Source organism: Nyctereutes procyonoides, unplaced genomic scaffold (genome assembly GCF_905146905.1).
Source record: "Nyctereutes procyonoides isolate TBG_1078 unplaced genomic scaffold, NYPRO_anot_genome, whole genome shotgun sequence".
Classification (NCBI taxonomy): domain Eukaryota; kingdom Metazoa; phylum Chordata; class Mammalia; order Carnivora; family Canidae; genus Nyctereutes; species Nyctereutes procyonoides.
The window spans coordinates 28294660-28314450 of NW_026575043.1; the positions used below are offsets into that span (position 1 = coordinate 28294660).

General features: G+C 44.1%; 1 protein-coding gene across 5 annotated transcripts in view; it reads right to left on the reverse strand.

The window, feature by feature from the left end:
- A1CF (APOBEC1 complementation factor) overlaps positions 1-19242 on the reverse strand; it is an 80847-nt gene extending 61605 nt beyond the window's left edge. For 4 of the 5 annotated variants that reach the window (XM_055322988.1, XM_055322985.1, XM_055322984.1 and 1 more), the window contains exon 1: positions 19156-19242. The gene's annotated coding sequence lies outside the window, so the exon portion shown is untranslated. The remainder of the gene's footprint in view (positions 1-19155) is intronic. The other variant, XM_055322989.1, reaches the window with a different exon arrangement.
- Positions 19243-19791: the final 549 nt, after the last annotated feature.

The window sequence follows — 19791 nt, forward strand, 5'->3', positions numbered from 1 at the left end:
AAAGAGGAGGAATAAGGGCACTGAGTGGAGGGAAACATTGGTTCTGACTTGCTAAGCAGAGGGGAGGTGTTCCTTTGTAACCAAGCAGGGGACACTGGGGCCTATGTGAGCAAGGTTGGTGGTAGCATCCAGTGCCACCAGGATCCCTCCAGATCCAACCCAGGCTTCTCCAGCATTCATGAGCCCATGTTGCATGACGTAGGCTGGATGTAACTCTAACACAGCATGCAAGTTGTACAAGTGGTTTTATTGTTAGTTCCAAGCATTTAGTATCTCCTGGGAATTTTACACAGAAGGACTTCCAGTTGAATTGACATGGTCTGTGAAGGATTGATTACCAAAGTTTATGCATTTGCCTAATGATGCTAAGTCAATATAACTATGCGTTACTTGATAAAGAAGTATAAACTAGCTCCAGCAGTCTCCTTAGAAATGTTTACAATTGGTCTTAAGTTTATTTTGGAAGTGAATCCATATGATAGCTCTATAGTTGGCTGTGTGTCATGAACCATGGCAAAATTAACAGAGGATATGCACACATAAAATTCCACGGGTGCACCTGGGTGGCTCAGTGGTTAAGTGTCTGCCTTTGGCCCAGGTGTGATCCTGGGGTCCTGGGATCAAATCCCACATAGGGCTCCCTGCAGGGAGCCTGCTTCTCCCTCTGCCTGTGTCTCTGCATCTCTCTCTGCGTCTCTCATGAATAAATAAATAAAATCTTAAAAAAATAAAATTCCAAAACGTAGCCATAAAAACATCCCACCAAGTCCCAATATGCAGTGTCTTATTTTTAAAAACCAATATATTATTAGCCAAAAAAATTAAGTTAGTCAGAATCCCTTCTATATTCATAAGGCATTAGAAATGAATCCTATGTTAATTTGGGCCTGGTCAATTTGAACCTAGACAAGGCTTAAAATAAAGAAAAATTAAAGTTGTTCATAGTAGATACATTAACTTATAATTATTGAAAAAAAATCCTTCTATAGTAGGTTGCACTTCTCTGAGAAAGACAAGCTTGCATTGAAATTTACATCCTGCCACCATGATTTTAACTTTTCTAAGACCCTGGTTCTAAGAACAGGAGCACTGATGGGATCCCTGGGTGGCTCAGTGGTTGAGCATCTGCCTTGGGCCCAGGGCGTGACCCCGGGGTCTTGGGATCGAGTCCCATATTGGGCTCCCTGCGTGGAACCTGCTTCTCCCTCTGCCTGTGTCTCTGCCTCTCTCTCTCTCTGTGTCTCTCATGAGTAAATAAAAAATAAAGTATTAAAAAAAAATAAACAGGAGCACTGACACCTAACTCGAAGGAGGTTTTGTTTGTTTTTTCTGTTTTTGTCTTTTAGCAAAGGACCAAATAAATCAGATAATGGATAGGAAAGCACCTAATAAAGTGCTGGGCATACAGAAGATGCTCAATAAATATTTCTTTCTTGTTCTTTATCTGCTGCCTTGGCTGACTCTTCTTAACATCATCTATGGTCATCTGCTAGGCTATTCTTTCTAGAAATTGTTTCGAGGGAAAGAGAAACAGTTTTGAATGTGTTATGTTGACTTCTTTCATGTTGCTTTAATAATTGACCTGATTGTTCATGTGTTTGTTGTCACTTCTCAGTAGGAAAAATCCAGAAGGTCTTCAGTGTATGTGTGTGTGTGTGTGTACATGTGTGTGTGTCAAAGAGCACGTTAATGTTGTGATGAGAATTAGACACGACCTAAATATCAGTGATTAATGAATATTTGAATAAGTTGCAGTACAGTGCAGCTAATAAAACTGCTGTTCTAGTAGGATATATAATTCAGACAGCTATTTGTGAATAGAATCAAGTCAAAAGAAAGCAGGCTAAAAATAGCAGGTGTAGTCTGATTTCCTTCATGTTAACTTTCATCTTCGTAAGGCGTTATAAAAGGCTAACTAGGTAAACAAATCAGTTTGTCATTCTCCTTCGGTTATTTTTAGTTTTCTATAATACATAGCCCTTACTCTAAAACTTTAAAAAGTTAAATGATGCTGACAAATGAATGCCAATGAGAACAAGTCATCAAAGACTAAGATGGGGGTCAAGATCCTATTCCGGGGAAACTGTGGATCATTAATTAGAAAAAAATACTGAAAATCACTACAAGGGTCCAGCTAAACAGGCCAGGAACAGAACAAAGTAGACGTAATGAAATCAGAAGGAATCAAACATAAATTAGTAAGACAGAAAAATCTGTAGACTTGACAAAGGCAGAAGCCAATTGAAAATTTGGCAAACTAGCACCTCTGGCCACTTTGACAAAGTAAAAAGGAGAAACCTATTCCAAAAACAGGTGGGGAAAATGGATGTAGCCACAGATGAGAGACTCTTGATCTTTTTATCAATATGTTGACAAATACAGATGCAGTGACAAGTTATCTAGAAAACTCAAGGGTAAAGTAAAAATTTGAATAAGCTAATAACCACACACTGTAATGAAAAAACTCACTGTTTTACTCCTAAATACCACAAGGTCCAGGTGGTTTTATTGGGCAAGTCTTACAAATCATTTAAAAAACAATTCTTTCATTATAGAGAGCCTTTTGAAGTGTACAGAATAATGGAAAACTGATACTAAATCCACCAATAATTTCATATCTCTGATACAAAGCCAGACAAATACACCACAAAATAGAAAACTATAGACCTCAATATCACATATAAGTCTAGTTATGAGCTACATACAGCAAATTATCAAAATACTAACATACAATGCATTTATCACCAAAATACAAAGACTATGCCACCTTAGGGATTCTATTCATTTAATTCATTTCAGTGATGAAGAAGAAAAAACATGATCACCCCCATAAATTAAAATTAGCACTTAATGCAGCAGCCACTATTGGTTTAGAAAAAAGATAGATTGTTAGTAATAGAAAAAAGCATCCTTAAATTGATGAAGGTCATCAGAAACACACAGCAAACATACTTAATAGTGAAACATTGCAATCATCCATTCTCATTCAAGACAAGTAAATCAACTGTGCGCAACAATTTGAATAAAGGAATACTACAAGAAAAGTAAAAACAAGTTCATCCTTGAAGAAGAAATGGCAAATGAAATGAGATCTAAACAATATAAACAAAACTTGTAAGAATAAATGTAATGTGAAGTATCCAAACTCTTTATGAAGAAAATGGTAAAATTATGCTGAAGGATCTAAGGAAGGCCTGGATACATGGAAATGTTCTTATTGAAAAGTATCCATTCTTCCCATATTATCAATCTAACGAAATGCCAATTTAAACCCCGATAAAATTATTTTTAAATTTGACAAATTAGGTCTAAAGTTCATCTGGTAGGAAAAACAGTCGGGAAATACCACAACATGTACTGAACGTATAGCATTCCCCGGGGACCAGCCTGATTAAAAGTTCAAATTAATACAGCCATAGGAATAGACAAACAGATTTTAATGGAAAGAAAAAAAGAGGTCTAGACTATAGTTTTGTTTATGCTGGAATTTGCTGATCGGTGTTATTTCAAAAGATAGATCATAGACACTTTGAGAAGGAAGTTGGCTTACCCTCTCATGGCATATACCAAAATTTTAAGTGGATTAATGAAAAAAAACCTTTAAAAACACTGTGTAACTACTGAAAGAAAATATGGAGGAACATTTTTGTTATCTTGTGAAGCAGAAGGGCTTCCTAACCAGGCATATCAACCACTAAAAATAAAAAGGCTAACAGATTTGGGGTGCCAGGGTGCCACAGTCAGTTAAGCATCTGACTCTTGGTTTCAGCTCAGGTTGTAATCTCAGAGTGCTGGGATCCAGCCCTATGTGGAGCTCTGTGCTCAGCAGGGAGTTTGCTTAGGGTTCTCCCTCTCTCCATGGCCCTCTGCCGCTCTGCCCATCACATGGACATGTGTGCGCTCTCTCTCTCTCTCTCTCAAATAAGTAAATCTTAAAAGAATTACACATATCAGTAATGGTACAATAAAGTTAAAAAGAAGCCACAGACAGGAAGAAAATGATTGCTACTTTTATAGGCTAGACCAAGAATCAGTATCTGTAATACACAAAGAATACTTTGATCAATAATGAAGACTGATTGAATAATAAGATTGATTTATCTGCTGATGTGGACAAATGAGCAAAGGGCATGAGCAGTCAATTCACAGAAAAAGGATATAAAAAAGAGTTTGTAAACTTACTTAAATACAGTCATCAGATGACAAAAGGTAAATTAAAACAAAACCCAGGATGCCTTGGCTTTGCCTATTATGTAGCAAAATTTGAAAAGATTTCAAAAAATAAACAGAGCTAACGATTCCTGAGCACTTATTATATGCTATATGCTGGAAACTGTAAACCCAATTCATTTAATTCCATAAAAACTCAGTGGGGTTGGCATTATCATTCCTATGATGCAGGTCATAAATCAAGTTAGGGAGGTTGGTTAACGTGTCCAAAGTCACCCAGGTAACAAGTGGCAGACCCATAATTTGAATGCAGGTACCGTGGCGCCAGAGTCTGTGTTCCTCATTACTATATTCACCTTAAAAATGTAGTTGAATGGTGCCGAAGGAGTAGAGAGGTTGTAATATCTATCCAGCTTTCCCTAAAGCATTTTTGTGAGGAACCCTGTGATGCCACAATGAAACTGAAGAAGCTGACACTATGAGCCTATGTCCTCTTCCATAGTGCCAGGTGGCTTGGGTCATCGGAAGCACTACAATGACTTAGACTCTTTGCTGGAAAGAAAACAAGCTATTATCATCTGAGTAGGCCTGTGGGCAGGCCCTACTCTGATGGGTTCACCTGGACACATTCAAGATCTGGCCCCCTTTGGACACGGTCCAGGATGGATACACGGTCATTGCCAGCTCTCTGCTATGCACCCGGTTATACCCCCGAAGCCTCATGCCCTATACATTTATGGCAGAATGTGGAGCCTTCAGAGATGACCAGGGGATGTATCACTTGACAGGATGTGGCTTGGATTCCACGTAAATTTCTATTCTTACATCTAAAGTGTTGGTTCCTTCTTCCCATTGACTGTTAGCTCTTCTGGATTGGAGATAGCCAGAGAGGAGGGAGCCAGCTATGGGTCAAACACCTGATGTGGTGCGTTGCTGGCTAGTGGACACAAGTCCTCCCCATAGGCACCAAATGCAACTATTTTGGGAGTGGGATCTCCTCTCTGTCCCTCTGTCTCTACCTTCCAATGTCCACAGAGTTCCTCTTTTCTGTGTTCTATTTCTTGCTCTCTCTAATCCTTTACTTTGCTCTCTCTCCTCCCTTGGTGACAGCCCTGACTAGCGAAGTTGCCTATTCCACCTGGAAGGTATATCCTCCTCTTAAGGCAAGATGTTAACAGCTGTAGAGAAGCAATGCTGACGGATGAAATTTTGTCAAGAAACTGTTATTTTGCAAAGATGCTTTGGGCCAGCTGATAGTTTGATGACTGTGTGCTGATGTTTAAATCTATACACTGTCTTATTGGGAGTAGTTTGAAGTCCTAGATAGAATAACTTAAGATAGCAAAACCTAAGACATGATGGAAATTGATTGCACTGTTATCAAAATATCTATGGAGAAAATAAAGCTATACCAGAAAAAAATTCCATTGGAACTATGGACTTAAAATTATCAGAGAAGAACAAGCAGATGTATAATAGACAAATGACTGTATTATGATTTTTGGGTGTGTCCTTATCTGTGCAGACATGTATATGTATACGTATCGATATGCACACACACCCCTGGACTAAATCTCAGCATTGTAAACATGCAAGAAGTGAGAAGGTGTGTCTTTCTGATATTTTTGTCCTTTTTATTTTCTTTTAAGTACTGATTCAAAGTCAGGAATCAGATACAATCTCATCTGAAAAGAAAAAGCTATCTGAACTCTTGGGCAAGTTAAGCATGTCATCATTCTTGCAAGACAGTCCTGACACGGAGACATTCATTTTGTTTTGTTTGAGGGAAAAGTTAATTTCAAGTAGAACCATATATTTTCATTTAAAAAGTGTATCCAAAACCGCATAATCTGTGGCCCAATGGGAATGCCTCCTGCTTTTTAGCATATTCTTAAGTGGGTAGAGTAGGGTAGGAACATTTGATCTGCTTCAAAAGACATTTCACATTTATTTGCTTAAAATGCCCTTTAAATATCAACGAGAAGCCATCAAATCCCTGGGATTTAGCTTGAAACTGTAAATTACACAAGGAAATGCAGGCGAGAAAGTATTAACCTACACGTGCTTTGTCAAAAGAGAACTTTGAGATTTAACTGCACGCATTCTTGGATTTTAGCAAGTCATAGTCCCTCTGTTAAATCTCCCCCTCCTCAATTTTTTTTTAAAGGATTTATTTATTTGAAAGAGAATGAGCATGAGCGGGAAGTGGGGCTGGGTGGGAGAGGCCAAGGAAGAAGCAGACTCCTCCCTGAGGCCAGAACCCGAAGCCCCTGGATCCCAGGACCCAAGGTTACGACCTGAGTCAAAGGCAGATGCTTCACCCACTGAGCCCCTGGGCACCCCTTGTATGCTCTGGAAGTCAACTTCACTGTAATATTCTGCTCAGAGAATGTGTCCGGTTTGAACGAATTCCTTAATTGTCACTTACCATGACTTCCTAAGCAGGACCCTATCCTAAACATTGTATCACTCTATGGCATATTCCAAACTAGCAAAAAAAAAAAAAAAAAAAAAAAGGAAAAATAATTTAAGGGCAGCCCGGGTGGCTCAGCAGTTTAGCGCCACCCTCAGCCCAGGGCCTGATCCTGGAGACCTGGGATTCAGTCCCGCATCGGGCTCCCTGCATGGAGCCTGCTTCTCCCTCTGCCTGTGTCTCTGCCTCTCTCTCTCTCTGTGTCTCTCATGAATAAATAAATAAAATCTTAAAAAAAAAAAAAAAAGAATAGCTTTGGTTGACATGAGCTGACGACAGGTAAGACCTGCAGGAGCTAGGAGAAAGAGCAGACTCCCTGCCTGGCTTTACATTAGAGTCACCTGTCCTGGGGCAGCATCCTCGACTCCCCCCCCCCATCCCCCAGACGGATTCAGAGTGACCTAGTCTGGGCTGGGGCCCCGGGAGATGGTTACGGTGTCAGCCTCCAAAGTGATCCTGGCTGGCCGCTGAGCTGAGAGCTGCTGACCGAAGCTCTAGTCTCTACATGTTGAGTGTTGAAACAGTGGACAGTGACTGAATTTGCCCCACCTGTCACATAGATGGTCTAGACACCATGTAAAGGAGGTTGTATTAAAGAGAAGAAAAGGCCTGTAAAAGGTAGACACGAGATGATAGGACAAAAGGGAGGATGATTCCATTTTTTCTCTAATAATTATTTACATTTTCAGCATTCCTATTGAGCAAATCTTTTCTTAATTGCTAGGGGCTAGAAATACCATAAAAAAATAATCGCATTCTGACTAGAGTCTGGCTCAAGTGAGTTGTTTTCAACTCTGTTTCCATGAGGACCGACCGATAAGCAGTTTATATTCCTGCTGTGACTTGCTGCGGCCCCGTCGAGAGGGAGCAGGTGTGAGAGGAAGGATGGACGGTGGGCAGTGAGGAAGGCCAGCGTGGAGGAGAGACAGGCCCAGGTGTGGGGAGCGGTCGGCTCACGTTGCCGATGAAGCACCTCCCCGGGTCCGGGAATTAGGACTGCGGAAGCCCTTAAAGCCTCTGTATGGGAATAGCTTCCTCATGAAGTCTGATCTTGACCTTTATCCTGCGTTGTGTACACGTCTACTCTCACTTGTTGCTCCTCTTGAGATCCTACCCTCACCTCCCACCCCTTGTTCCGTTACTCAACTTAACCTGAGCTCACAGCGTAGAATGCAAGAGGCTCCGCACACACCCGCTGGCTCAGTCTCCCTCATATGTCCCTTCCACTATCCTCCTGCCCCAACACCTTCATTGGCCTCATCAGTCACTACAAGGAACAGTCCATTTCCTTAGGCTGATATTCCGTGCCTGCTGTGAGCTGGCCCAGCCTCTACTCGCCTGGTCACGGTCCCTGCAAGTGTAAAGTATTTATTCCAGGTTTCTCCCAGACACACCAGTTACTTTGGAGACTCTTTGATCTTTTTTCCTATTTGTCATGTGCCCAGTTCCCATACTTCCTTCCAGGCTCCCTGGGTGAGATAAACTGAAGCTGCTCCCTCCGGGTGTGTGGAGATTTATGGGTCTCTGAAAGCCCATGCAAGCACATGTGGACATGAATATGTAGCTACACGCAGGTGTGAATCAACTCCAGGTGGCCAGTGTTGGTGGCATGAGATCACATGGGAGACTGCTCCACACGCCCCTTTCCCTCTGTAACTGGCTCTGACCCCACCAAGTCCTTTACAAATCCTTCAGCCTCAGGTCAGCTCAGATACGACTATCGGAAACCCTGAAAGCCCTTTTACGTGACCTATTGTTGGTAACGCAGAAGATTGAGAGATGAACAAGTGTTTTAATCCAAAAATGATATGGGGAAACTTTAATAGCAGGTGGAAACTGCATGTGTTGGGTGAGGGGATAGGTGGTGGGGGAGAAATGCAGAGCTTTACGATCGGACCTCATAGGGACTCTACATTCCATTAAGGTTCTGCGATGATGGCTAATTTTATGTGTCAACTGGACAGGGCCACAGGATGCCTGGAATTTTGGCCAAATATTAATCTGGGTGTGGTTGTAAAGGTCTTTCTGGATGAGGTTAACTCTAAATATAGACCGAGTAGGGCAGATCGTTGTCCCCAAACGTTGGTGGGTCTCATCCAATCAGTTGAAGACTGGAGTAGAACAAAAAGGTCAAGTGAGGGAGAACTCTGTCTTCCCGGGAACGTCAATCTTTTCTGGACTTGAACTGAAACATTGACTCTTGCATCTCATACCTGCTGCCCCTCAGACTGGAAGCATATGTCATCTGGCCTGGGTCTCCTGCTCACTAGCTTCAGGCTTTGGGGCTTCTTGGCCTCCGTAATCACGCGAGGCAACCCCTTACAATACATCCCTTTAGCAGATATATTTGAGAGGTGCTGGTGGCTAGCACTGGTGCCTTGCAGACACTAGAACAGGGACAACAGCAAAACCATTTCTGTATATGTACTGATGGGAATCCCAGTACCATTTTTCCGGACAACCCTGTTGAGTACGTATATGTACATGGTTTCGGTGCTGTCACGTTCCCGGTAACTGGAAGGGTCAGGCTACAGATGGCTGTTGTGTTCTCTTCACTTAGTAATGCTACCCAACTCTTCCCACCAGGCCCCACTCTCTTAAAGATATCCGGGTAAGAGAATTGGCCGAGGTTGGAAATTCTAGAATGGCATAGCTTGAGAAGAACGGAATGCCTTTGCATGTATGTTTAATTTCTAAGTTGACTTACAAATTGGGAGCGTGTTAGTCACAGCATGCGACGTAGATGGTTTTCAGCCTAAAAGCAGATGTTTATTCAATAGCTCTGGGACCAATTATCTGTGTGGCAGGTTACAGGGACCTGATGAGCTGTGAGTGCTGTATTTCATTCATTCTTGGATTCATGTTGTGATGTCTCTCTTTTTTTTCTATAGAGACTATCCTTTTGAACCTATTGCTGCATCTGGTTTCCTCAGACCAACTTGGAAAAATTAGGTTGAACACTCAGTTCTCACCAAGACTGCCAACCACTGATTAATAAAATATGTTTGATCCTTGAGTGGAGCTTAACAAAAATCCAACTATCTGAAGCTCTATATCGTAGTAGCCCTGAGGCATTCAACACTTGGAATGAGAGACAGCACTGTGTTCCCTTTCAATAAAGCAGATGATGGAAGTTCTAATTTTATGCTAATTTACGTGCCTTGGCATAAATTGTCCTCTGTAAGTCATTCCTCCTCATTTTTAGTCAGCCACTGACTTCCCACGGCCATTAATTATTATGTATGCAACCATCATTTCACACCTGGATTTTTGTCTTACGTAGACCTTTAGCCTTTTTTCAAACTCTAACGTCCTCTGTGTGAGGCTCGTTAATTTTCTCAACCATTTCCTTATGCTACTTTTCTATTAAAAGACTTTCCGTGGCCCCATATTGTATGACTCTGTCAACCAATGTCATCCCCTATCAAACACACCCAACTTTATATTAATTTCCAGCAGATAGCTTGTCTCTACCCAGACCTGTCCAGAGGCCTAGGAGTCAGGAGAAGAAGGGAGGCAGGGAGTCTGGGGGTACAGAGGTACAAGTGCAAACAGCGTGGATGGGGAGGTGGAGTAAAGTTGGAAGGCCGAATGCAAGCAGAGCTGAGGGGATCAGGAGCGAGAGCGACAACAGGTAAGGCTAGTGAGGCAGGTGAATGACATTAATCCTGGCATGATAGGGTGTTCCTGCTTTATTGTGAAGTCAGCATGGAAGAGCTCTAACAGGTCCCTGTGCCCTTCAGGAAGGCAACTCCAGGAGTGTGGCTAAGAATGTATTAGAGGCAGAAGGACTAGCTTAGGGACAGATGGGGACATGTAGAGAGGCAGGGCCATCACCTCCCCAAGGACAGGCACTCCTGTTTTCAGCTCTAGCCCCTCCACTGCCACTTAGTAGACACTTTGTCATGCGTATTTGCTGGGCTGAATGGAGATTTCATACAGCCTCTCTGTCTACTCCAGAGTTCTGTTCTCTCCATCCTAATTTTGTAGTTCCATCACATAATAACAAAATACACAGACTTTTGCCCTTTGGTGTCCATTCTGGATTCCCAGCTGGGGAGGGTGGCCGGACAGGCACACAGGATCCAGTGTTAGAGGTCTGCCCTTAAGAACCTTGTAAACTTGCGCCAAGCTGTTTAGCCAGATCCCAGTGTCTTCATCTTGAATTTGGGGAGCGTGATGCCTGCCTCACAGTATTGCCAGAGTGATGCAAAAAGATAGGACAAGTGCATGGCATGGGGTGGAGTACATGGCCCCCGATGATGTTCTTCTAGGCCTCTTCCACCTCCTGTCCTGCTCTCCCCAGTTGGGAGGCTCTGTTATTCAACAAGCAATAGTGGGCATCTGTTCTGTGCATAGCAAGGTGTTAGGTCTGTGCATTGAAAAGGAAATGGGGTAACTGTCTTGCCTTTCAGGAACCCCAATGTAGCAGAGTAAAATACTCATTTTCCAGCAAAGTGAGAGACTTCAGAGGAGAGAGAGATCGAATATCCTAAGACCGCAATGGGAACCCTGGGGAACGGGTCCCTTAAAGTTGAGGACAAAAGTGCAATACATCTTTGTATCCAACACAACGTCTAGAATAACGCTGAACTCAAGCACAGGATCCATCAAGCGGTTCCCCTGGACAGATCAACACAGTAATCCCAAGAGATCCCCTTCCTGCCCTTCTGTCCGGCCCCCTCACCCCCCAAAAAAGGAAATGGTGATCCCGAACTCCTTCCTCCTCAGTCCTGATCCTCTGCTTAGCTCCTCCCCCATAATTTTCTCTTCAGGGGTCTGTTGCCTGCCCTGTGCAGGGGATTGATTTGGAGACAGGTTGTATTACCTCCTGGCTGCACTTTTGTCCTGCCAATAACCCTGCTATCTTCTATCTGCACCTTTGCAAGTGGCTGTGAGTCCTGAGGGGTCTTCTTTGTACCCGGGAAAATAACAGGGGCCTGAGAGGCTGGCACTCCTGTGTGAAGACCCGGATTTCCATTCTGCTTCCTTGCTGTGATGACCCAGGTTCCTTCAAATCATTTTACACTGACTTAATTAGGAGCCCCTGCCCTGCCTGTCTCTGTCTCGGAAAAACTGCAACGGTGTCAGGGAGAAACTGTTCCTAATTTGCTCCACAGGCCAGCCTTGGAGATGGTTCTCAGCCACCTGACCTCTCATTTTCTACGCCTTGACCTCATAGGCTCTCTGTCTCCAGCCATATCCTAACAGGAAAGCAACAAAGGAACGAGATGACGAGAAGGTATCAGCTAAGGTTCGCGCACTCTTGCTGCTGTTCTAAGCACTTCGTGTGTAATTTCTGATCCACAAAATAACTTTGACTTTACAGAAGAGGAAACAGGCACAGAGAAGTTAGATAATCTGCTGAGGATCACACAGCTAGGAAGTGCTGGGGCCGGGATTCAAGCCCAGCCATGCGGGGTCTGGGGCCTCCCTGCCACATGCCATGCTGTGAATCCATCCTTTAGGCCGCCGTGCTTTAGGGGATCCTTGGGACTCGTGAGAGACTAAGTTCTTATTATAGGAAGCACTTGACTTTATGGCTTGCTTTGAAAGGCAAGTGAAAACAAGGGTCTCTAGACATTATGGGTTTTTCTCCTGTCTTAAAATACCCTAAGGGGCCATGTGATAGCATCTTGGGCGGTTCCAGTTCTGGTTCAGGCACCTGGATTAGGTGTCTGTTCTGTAGTGAGGGAGAGACTTGGAGGGATCTGGGAAGCGTGTTGCCCTAATGTCCTTAATAATTGTTCAAAATCAATAAGTGAATTCTTCCTCAAAGATCAAACAAATAGCTGTCATTTGAACATGAAGACTCCTAACTCTGGGAAACGAACTAGGGGTGGTGGTGGAAGGGGAGGAGGGCAGGGGGTGGGGGTGACTGGGTGACGGGCACTGAGGGGGGCACTTGACGGGATGAGCACTGGGTGTTATTCTGTGTGTTGGCAAATTGAACACCCATAAAAATTAAATTTATTATTAAAAAAAAACAAATAGCTGTCATTCAAATACCTAACCCTTCCCCTGCTTCCCTATGACACCCCCGTTGTTGGCTGTGCCTCTTCTCCATCTTCTCTTCCCTACCATCGCAATTCCCTTGTCCTACATGCCATTCTTGGAAGGCTTTGCCAGGCTAGTTAACGTGCTAAGGGATTCTAGGCTAGTGTGTTCTTGAATGTTAACACCTCCGAGTGTCCCTATCACTCACACCCTGTATCCCAACTAGCTCATATTTTAACGAGGAACTTCTGGAAACATCCTCTTATTATCCTAAATGAATAATCCCACTGAGGCTGGTGGAGCTGCTATTTGGGAACACCTGGGTCTCAATTTAAAGCTCCAAACGAGGGCAGTTTAAATATGGGGCTCCCTTAGCATTCATAGACCTGGCAGCCCAATTACTCTTTCCCGGGGGAGAGGGGTGTGTCCTCCGAGTGGGAGGGGCTGTGCCTGCAGACACTAGTCAGGTTTGGGCGCAAGGAAGCGAAGTCACTCAGGACCATTGCTTTGTGATTTTGGAGACGCCCCTGTGGCTGTGGTCCCCGGGCCTGGACATTTCTTCTGTGATCTGCACCTGGCACTCTCTCAAAGTCATGAAACGGGTCTCCTTCAACTGTGTTTCTGGCTGTGCCAGGAGGCATGCATCCGGGCAGAGCGCGGTGGGTGGGACTCCTCCTTCTGGGACAGAAGGGACCGTGGCCCCTAACCACAGGGGCCCTGCTGGCCTGGCACCAGTATCTGTGCGGGGACTCAGGCTGAATTAGACGTGCTGTGCCCTGGGGGTGGTACCAGGGAAAGGGCCTGCCCGAGGGCTGGGGGTCTGCACTGAGGTTCTTACCCTAACAACAACAACAACAACAAAATGTCTTTGGTCCTTGGGAAACTCATTTAGCTTTTGTCTGTCCAATAAAGGACCTCAAAATTGAGTTTCCAGGTCTAAGACTCAGAGCTCAGACTGTTGGACCTCAGCACCTCTCCACCACTCTTTAGCCGTGTGATCCTGGGCAGGTGTCTGCACGTTCTTAAGACTTGGCCCCTTTATTGGAAAAATGGCATAGTAATAGCACCTGTTCCAGAGAATTCCACAGGGTTGAATGAATCTACGTGCCCAGCACATGGCAGGAGCTCCATCAGGACGGAGGAGCTATCACACGTACCACTGTCATCATCATCATCATCCTAGGTGCCGGTTCTGGTCGGTTGGCAGTAAGTGCCTGCATCATGGGGCACTGCTGGGGATCTTTAGGAGACAGGATTCCTGACACGGTCCTGTCCACAGGCCAACACAGACTCCTGCTGCACACATCAGTGTCTGATCTCTGACTTCCATGCAAAGTAACCAGAGGTGTTAGGGTTTAAACAAATCTGAGAAGCCAATTTACGTCATGCAAGAGGCCCCAGTGGGAAAGCACTCAGTACAATCCTGGAGAGAAGAACACTGAAGGTGAGCTGAGAGGAAGGAGAAGCAGTGGCCTTGATACACAGAACCCTGCAGGTGCCCGGCCGGTGTTCTAGGACGCGGGGCAGTGCCCCTCCCCTCACTTCTTTGCATGCAATGCTTGAAATCTCTAGGGTTGTTTCCTTCGGGGACACGTAGGGGACAAGTGTTCCTCCCACCTTCCCTGGGGATTCTCAGCCTCTCTTCCCAGTTTCATCGAACCTCTTAGATAACTCATCACCGGGTTCATTATGTCCAGCACAGTAGGGGAAGCCTCCCTACATAATCCGCCCTCTGCTACGTGAGCCCAACTAGGCTTCTAAACTCTGGGTGAGCATCTTGCAGCTAACCAGCTTGGCACAACTGGAATGAGGTGTCGTGACTGAACTACCTTGAAGAGAATATACATGCTGAGTTGACTATGAAGAACTTTGGCATTGAAGAGGTCTGGGGGCACCTGGGGTCCCTGTCCGTTAAGCTTCTGACTTTGATTTTGGCTCAGGTCATGATGTCAAGGTGGTGAGACCGAGCCCTGCATGGGCCCCATGCTCAGCTTGGAGTCTGCTTCAGGGTCTTCCTCTGCCCCCTTCTACTCATGCTCTCTCTCTCTCGCTCTCTCTCATAAATAAATAAATCTCTTTAAAAAAAGTATAAATGTGGGTCACCTGGGTGGCTCAGTTGGTGAAGCATCTGTCTTCGGCTCAGGTCATGATCCCAGACTCCTGGGATGGAGCCGCACATAGGGCTGGCTCCCTGCTCAGCGTGGAACCTGCTTTTCCCTCTTCTCCCCACTTGTGCTGTCTCTCACTATCTCTGTCTTTCTCAAGTAAATAAAATCTTTAGAAAAAAAGTAAAAATATTTTTGTATAAAATGCTTTGTAAACGAGAATATTCTATAGCAATAAGGTATTAGCAGTAGTCAATTCTGCTGTGTTGAGCGTTGTGCTCTTTGCATCAGTTGGGCATCCCAAAACGATGATCATTTTAGCTGCTAGAAGAAGAGGAGACATTACTACATCACTGAAGGTAGAACCTTGTAGAATTGCAAACCAGTTCTCTCACTTAGTTCTTCCTTCTGGCCATGCTGTCATGTGCTAATTCTCATAGCCATACTGTTGCTAGGGGGCAGGATGCTGTGCATAATCTTGCAGAGGGAGTGGGTTATCCTAGTCCACATCATGGCCTTCCTCTTACTATTATTACCAGGGATGGAGCCCTCGTGGAATAAACAAACCTGGAACTATCTTCCACATGATCGTTAATACCTGCATATGCAAAATTCCACATATGTATCCACAGAAGGACAAAAAAAAAAAAAAGCTGAGTTTGCATATCTTTAAAAAAATCAAAATAAGGAGCTCAAGGCACCAGCACATTTAGGTAAGGGCAGCCATTCTTATAAAAGGAAATATTTAAAATTTTGGTCTGGATGAATCAAAAAGACTCAACACAAAATCCGAATTTATTAAATTAAAAACTCTAAGTAGTTCCTAAGACTGAGATTTTCACTGGATGAAGTTCCACGGACTAAAATGATAGATTAGCTCTCCTGATCTGATCGGCAGGAAACACTTGCTAGCAGCTGCCTGGATCCTACAGTATCAGGCCAAGGAGCAGATGGGATTTAAATTTCTCATAGGTAATGTCACGGCAGTGATGTTTCCTCTCTTCCAGATGCTCCCCTGGGGGTGGGGGGAGGTGTTGGGACCGCTCAAACTGCACTTTAGAGGATCCTGGTTACTGTTTCCATGAATAAGATCAAATGGTGTTTATCCTCCATCGATCAATACCGTCTTGTTTGAACTGATTGAGTCATTTAGAGACACATAAGGTAATGACAACAGTTGTGCAACAGTACCCAGCGTGCCTCCCCGCTTGCTCGGGGATGACAGTGTTTTAAAAGACAGTTATTGAAACAGATTAGTAATGTCGCCTGGCTCTGTGATGAAATGAACGCACCCCACCGCAGGCCACCCCGCGGGTTTGAAGGACCGGGCGTTGGGTTTTTCACCAAGAGTTTCCTAGAGCACCGTTCTCTAAAATCAAAGTATACTGTGTTTTGTTGGGGCCGCTTCTGTGTCGTTAGAATAAAAGAAAAGTGAGAGTTTTTTTTTTTTTTTTGTCTTTTCTGGATAAATGGTTATTCTTGGTGACCAATCAGGACTTTATAATTTGTGTGTGGTTTTTGATTTAAACCGTCTCAGCGTGGTTTTGGCAAAGAGCAGCTAGTGGGTAAGTTTGGGAAAAGGTCTCAGGAAACTTTTCTGGAGATTGTTACAGGTGGAGAAGTGGGAAGGGGGAGCGAGCTCTGCTGGACTCCTAGCAGGTGCCAGGGATGGTGTTTGAGCCGTTTTGCTAGGTCATCTCACTGGGTCGTCACGAAATCCTGCAGGCCACCCTGCCACCCTTGAGGAACTGAGAGTCAGGGAAGTTAAGTAGAGCACCCGGGCTACACAGCGCGGAGTCCGGGAGGGGGCCTTGCAGCCGGGCTCGGTCAGAGAGTCTGGTGTTCTTTCTCTAAGTGCTTTGGAAGTTGCCACGACAGGCGTGGTCCGGTTTGGTAGAAGGGGGCTAGGCCATCGGGTACCTCCGACATCTTCAACTGGGCTGATTTCAGGAGGTTCTGGTTTTATGGAGCCTGGATGAGAACCCTAACAGTGATTTGTTCTTTCCTAATCTGTGCTCTGAGGGATGCTATTTCTGAGACATGTTAATAGATGTCCCTGAGGGATGTTCGGTTGTAAAGGAAGCTTAGGGAACAACACGTCTCACACTCAGAGATGCTCACAAGAAGTACATACACGGCCGCACACAGGACATCCCAGGCCCTGCAAGCACGACTACAATGGTTTCACGCTTGGGCTCTGGAGTCGGACCACTTGGCTGAGGAACCTGGCTCTTCGTTTCCCAACTGGGTGATGGGGAGCCTCTTAGGCAACTAATCCCTGCTCTATTTTCTCATTAGTAAAACGTTACACTAGTATCTACCCTATGCGGCGGGTCTAAGAAGAATACAGATGAACGCATGGAAGGTGCTCCGGAGTGGACTTGGCCATTTAATGCACAATAAACGTTTGTCATTTTAAAGGATGACTCCAAACATCCACGTAGTAATAGGTCCTGCTCTAGAGCGTCTGACTTCCTTCCCTCAACCTGCCAATAGGGTCACTTTTGGGGGGCCACACGTATTAACGTCCACTGAATACAGTGTGGGGAATGTTGTATTTGAAACGACACAAAACAACTTGGTCTTAACCCAGTTAAAAATAATAACTCTAAAAAAAATAATAATAATAACTCTATATTCAGTGTTTTCCTATCCATCATGTCGCTTCGTATTTGCCCACAAGTTTTTTTTTTTTTTCTTTTCCTTTCTTTTTGCCAATTCTCTTTCCCCTTCCCTTATGCTGGATAAACAATAAACTGGAACAGCAAAGTGTGAGAATCTTCTCAAGTGGACAGTATCAATATAATCCTGGAAAATATGGTCTGGAAATATGAACCAGTAAGTCATTTGTCTATTATTCTGTATTTAGCAGAGGAAGGCCTTAGCACTTCAACAGGCGAGTGCTCTTATTCCAGTAAGCCCTGGTAGCTCCAGACCGATGCTCCTACTGTAATCCCTCGGCAAAGATAATGATGGATGCTTCGGACCAGACCAATACACCTTTGAAGCTTCTAAATTATGACAAAACCCTCATCCTGCACAGGGCACAAATAATGCTGTGTTCCTCACCTTCTTGAAGTCATGCTATACACCTCCGAGAAGTCCTACCGTAAAGACACTTATCTCAGAGCCCGGTCTCCTTGGAATTCATTTTAATGCTCATAGAACGAAAGTATTTCAACCAGAGTTTATGAGATTTCTGGTAGGAAAGGATATTCCTGGTAAGCGCTCTGACACCTTTCTTAAGACACAATCGTATCATATTTTGGTTATGAATTGTCTTTCTGGAGTGAACAAAATGACCATGTGACAATATACCCACTGTGGCACCGTTGCCCAAACCATCCCAAGAAAAAGATGTAATTATTAGCTAGCCCCAAGGTTGAGATTTAACACATTCAAAGCCAGTCATTTTCCACATCTGTTTTTGTCCCTTCCTTCCTTCCTTCCTTCCTTCCTTCCTTCCTTCCTCCCTCCCTCCCTCCCTCCCTCCCTCCCTCCCTCCCTCCTTTCTTTCTTTCTTTCTTTCTTTCTTTCTTTCTTTCTTTCTTTCTTTCTTTCTTTCTTAATTTTTTATTGGAGTTCAATTTGCCAACATATAGCATAACACCCAGTGCTCATCTCATCAAGTGCCCCCCTCAATGCCTGTCACCCAGTCACCCCACCCCCCGCCCACCTCCCTTTTCTTTCTTTCTTTCTTTCTTTCTTTCTTTCTTTCTTTCTTTCTTTCTTTCTTTCTTTCTTTTCTTTCTTTCTCTTTCTCTCTCTCTCTTTCGTAAAGCGAACAGCTTAAGGCATTTCTCTGGTGAGTAGGATCTTGGCAAAAGAAATAGCAAGAATTTGCCAGGGTGATTTTGCATGGGGCCTTTTCTGTGGGGTTTTGTGTTTCAGATTTTGGTTTTGGGTGATTGTGAAGGACAAAGGAGCTGGAAGGAGAAAGTTGAATCTACGAAATCCCAAGTAATGCTAGCAGTTATGACCTATACGGAGAAATCAGAATATGCCAGTGATGTTCATGCTATTCCTCTTGTAAGTACATTTTTTTATGTTCCCAGAGGTCTTAGGACTAGGACACAGTCAACCACCACTCCCCCAGCTGGCTGGCCACGGCTAAATAAACTTCTCAGCAGCATTGGCCCTGCTCTTGAACCCAAGGCGGCAAATCTACTTGTCAGCCCCAGACATGGATTGAATCAAGTAGCAGAAGACGGCTGCCTTTGCATTCTGAGGGTGTATGATTATTCCAATAGATTCTTTTGTTTTCAGATTGCTCCCTTAGTATAAAAACAGCCAGAAAGCGCCCTGTGTCAGGTTCTATGGTGTACAGAGCTGTTCTCACCGCATTCCCACTGAGCCGCACTGCACAGTTTCAGAGTTGAAGCAAGAAAAAGCAAAACACATGGACCGTACCTGAGTGATTTCAGAGATCCCCACCCGGAAAAGGGTTCCTTGATTATGGCGAGTTCAACGTGTCACTCCGGTTATGCTCTAATCAACATATCAAACTCCAAAGGTTCAGTGGCTTTAGGTTTGGTTTACAATTCCTGGGAGTTAAACTTTAACTCACCCTGTCCCTTGCGTCCATACAGCCCTTTGACCAGATAATTGGGTCACTACAGCTCCGCAGAATCTACATAACTGCCAGGGGCGTCTGTTTACAACATTAAAATATGTTTTGCATTAAAACCTGTGGATGCGAATATTATTTTGAAGCTCTTTTTGTGAATTCCATATTCAAAAAGTAGAACTTACTGCAGCCTGGGTAACTACGGTTTTATTTATGTTAGCTCCCTTGTTTTCTGTGCCGTCAAAAGGATATTGAGTCTAAGGTAAATTTGGGAGAGTCTCTCTTTCCTCCCTTTTTAATGCTCCCTTTTTATATTATTGTATTGCAGGGAGCGAAGTGTGGAGTTTCAGGTCAGGTATTCAGATAGATGCTGACTTACAAAAATAAAATACACAAAGCATTTATATAACCGAGTAAATAGGGTCAGATCAGGGTGGGGAATCAGTCTTCTTTTTATGCAAGCTACTCATTTGGATTTC